This window comes from Haliotis asinina, chromosome 16 (genome assembly GCF_037392515.1).
Source record: "Haliotis asinina isolate JCU_RB_2024 chromosome 16, JCU_Hal_asi_v2, whole genome shotgun sequence".
Lineage (NCBI taxonomy): Eukaryota > Metazoa > Mollusca > Gastropoda > Lepetellida > Haliotidae > Haliotis > Haliotis asinina.
The window spans coordinates 18,910,243-18,914,316 of NC_090295.1; positions in this window are offsets into that span (position 1 = coordinate 18,910,243).

Sequence of the window (4,074 nt, forward strand, 5' to 3'; positions counted from 1 at the left end):
ACACTGATGCTCAGGTGTATGCCATGCGTGTCACAGATACAGGAGACACTGATACTCAAATGTCTGCCATAGTCTCATAGATATAGGAGACAGCGATACTCTAGTGTCCGCCTTGTGTCTCATCTGTACCGGAGACACTGATACTCAAATGTCTGTCATGGTCTCATAGATACGGGAGACACCGATACTTAAGTGTCTGCCATGATCTAGATACAGCAGACACCGATTCCCTAGTGTCTGCCATGTGTCACAGCTATACATGAGACACTGATGGTCAGTGCCTTCCATGTGTTTCAGCTATACAAGAGACACTGATGCCTCTTGTGTCTCATCTGTACATGAGACATTGATAATCAAGTGTCTGCCATGTGTTTCATCTATACAGGAGACACTGATACTCTAGTGTCTGCCTTGTGTCTCGTCTATACAGGAGACACTGATACTTAAGTGTCTGCCATGTGCTTTATCTATAAAGGAGACACTAACAGTCAATTGTCTGCCTTATGTTTCATAAATACAGGAGACACTGATGCTCTTGTGTCTACCTTGTGTCTCGTCTATACAGGAGACACTGATACTTAAGTGTCTGCCATGTGTCTCATCTATACAGCAGACATTGATACTCAAATGTCTGCCTTGTGTCTCATCTGTACAGGAGATGCTGGTGCCCAGGTGTTTGCCCTGTGTCACTCAGATACAGGCGACACCAATACCTGAGTGTCCGCGCGTGATGCTCGTGTATCTGCTATGGGTTCTATGTGAGACATGGATACCAGGGCCCACTTGCACAAAACGATCTTAGAGCTACAATTATTGTAAATCCTTAAGATCGCGATCTTAGGCTTCGGCTACAATCGCCATCCACTTGCACAAAGCGATTGCAGGCTAAGATCATTGGAAGTTACAATCAGAACTTACAATTGGTCGGAACCAATTGTAAGGAGCTAAGATCATTGTAGTCAGTAGCAAAATGGCGTTCAAGTTGTTGTCAGTTTCACGCAAATAATTAGCTTTGCGTTTGGGGATTGCTTTTATATTGCATAAAACTGTATGATTCGCCTCGACACTTCAACAACACGGAGAATGCAACATCGATTTAACGTTTGAAATATCGTTATTTGAGGTAGTGAACAACATCATTATCGAGTCGATATCATTGAGTACAATTCTCACCCGATTCAGTGTTGGAAAAAGTATGAACACCATACCTTTTTGATAAACAAGGAAAGGATAGTAACGAAAGGTGTCTGCATGCGATTAGCAGTGGCCATGACCTTTTCAGTAACTAAAGGGCAGCTAATTTTAGTTTTTACGCAAGATGGGAGTCGTTTCGCTTTGCAGATTATGCCGTTGCCGTAAAATCTGCCATGCCTAAATACAATGCATGTACTGTTGTGACAGAACAGATCTCCACGTGTTTCTTTTCGGTTAATGATTTTGTCTTAGTTTATCATTGAAATAATCTACAGTTGGATAACGTGCAGAATTATGTGTTTTCTAGTTGTAAAACTTGAATCTGACGAGTGACAAGAGTTGTAAACTATGCACTTTAAATAAGTATTCTTCAAACGGGAAAAATACACATGCTGGGGTATGTGAAATTTGCATAAAACGTTTTTTTAACAAAACGAATCAATAATTATCAACAAAATATCATAAAGTAATTAATATACTGTGGATGAGCATTCAACAACACATACAACACACACGAAATAAGTTACGTTTTCATATTTCCCTGGTATGCATTTTCCACAACACTACCACAGTCATGTCACACTTTCATATCTTTACAAATCTAATGCTTGTGGGATATATTTGGGATTTTACTCCAAATAACACCTACAAGATGCCAAACTATGTTCAACTGACAGCCACTGACAAATCATGGTACATTTAGGCGTTATGTCATAAGGAAATTTTATCCATGTGCTATCTTTTTATTTCATGATTATTAGGTCAATAACTCGAGACCCAGTTTGTTAACGTATTTGTTTGTATTTCAATACTTGCATCAAAAAATGATATTTCTGTGGTTGCAGTATCATGTCTAGTTCATAAAAAATTAGAATGTAGAAAGGGGTACGAGGTACGAGTGATTATACATGTTACCTTCGACGTTATCGCTTCCTTCTTCAACGTTATCATTTCCTTCAAAGATTTATGGGTTGGGGTTTTGGGGGGTTTTGTTTTGTTTTCATGAAAAATCTGCAAGGTGCGATTAAGGAAGGGGTGTCATTTGCGTGCAGTAACCAGTTCCACGTTTTATTTGCGCTGCATGCTATGCGCACTTGAAGACAACTGTAGACAGGAGTCGAGTTTAAGACATTTCTACCTCCAACGTTGAAGAGTTCGATCTTAGTTAAGATCGCGATCCTAAATCCGTGCTGTCTTAAAATCGTCTTTGTGCATGTGGATTAGGGCAGTTGTATGATGATTGTAAAGTTGATTGTAGGGGCCTAAGATTGATTGTAACTAAGATTGCTCTGTGCAAGCAGGCCCAGTTATATTCCCACTTGTCTCCCCTAAACAGGAGGCATAGATACCAACTGTATCTCCCACCTGTCTCATCTAAACAGGAGACACGGATACAAATGACATCCCTACCTGTCTCACCTAAACAGGAGACATGGACACCAGTGATATCTCCACCTGTCTCATTTAAAAAGAATAGCAAAGATATCTCCGAACTGTCACATCTAAACAGGAAAACTAGATATCAATGATATCCCCACCTGCCTCATCTAAAGAGGATATATGGCTACCAGTGTTAACCCCAACTGTCTCGTCCAAACGGGAGACATGGATACCTATGATATCCCCACTTGCCTCATCTAAACAGGAGACATGGATACCAGTGTTATCCCCAACTGTCTCATCTAAACAGGGGGTATGGATACGAATGATATCCCCACCTGTCTTATGTAAATAGGAGACATGGATACGAAGGATATCCCACCTGTCCCATCTAAACAGGAGACATGGATACCAATAATATCCCCACCTGTCTCATCTAAACAGGAGACATGGTTTCCAAGTATATCCCAGCCTGTCTCATCTAAACGGGGTATCAAAGACATCTCCCACCTGCCTTATCTAAACTGGAGACACGGATACAAATGACATCCCTGCCTGTCTCAACTAAACAAAAGACATGGATACCAGTGATTTCCCAACCTGTCTCATCTAAACTGGAGACACGGATACCGATGATGTCCCCATCTGTTTCATCTAAACGGGAGACATGGATACACATGCTGAAGATAGATCATTAAACCTTACTGATGTGAAGCTGTATTTTATGTTTCTTGGATCATTCAATTTCATTACAAAGGTATTACTAAGGCAGTTGTTGATACAGACAGCCATATCATATGCTGTTTCCACCTGTATGACTAGTAGGACGTATGACTAATGGGAGGACACCGAAATTCAAATCACAGTTCGTGTGTTCTTTTCTAATAATGAGAACTACGTGTTTGCTTGAGCACAAGAAACGGTAACAGTTATTCACCAACTGACTACCACACCTCACAATGATATGTCGGACGTCAACGTTTGAAGTTAATCAACTGGGAATCCATACTATATGACTTCCCATCACAAACATTGACAAATGCAAAATTGTGCTCTTTAGAAACCTACAAAATAATTAATCAAATCGGATACATCTCTACCAACACGAAATGGACACAGAGGAGGTCATTTTGCTGATCCTTCAGCTTCAGAAGAAACCGTAGATGACTAGTTGTCCAGAAATGATAATTCCGATGAGTTCGTTATCAGGTTCAATCGTGTCTGTCTGAGATGACATGAAACCTAATAATTAGCTACAAACTTCAGAGTCGGCGATATACGTTAGAGAGCGGATGATATTAAGGGGTTGAAGATCGCTCCTTGTAGAGTGAAGTATTCCTTGTCAGGAACCGGCAGGCAACGTCGTTGTGGAGTCTCTCCCTGGAAACATAAGGTAATGTCTTGCATCTGACTGAACCCCTTTATCGGGCTACGTTTGGTACTTGAGAAGGAAATGTGAACGGTTTCAAAATGTTTAACATGCTAGATCTCGCGGATGAC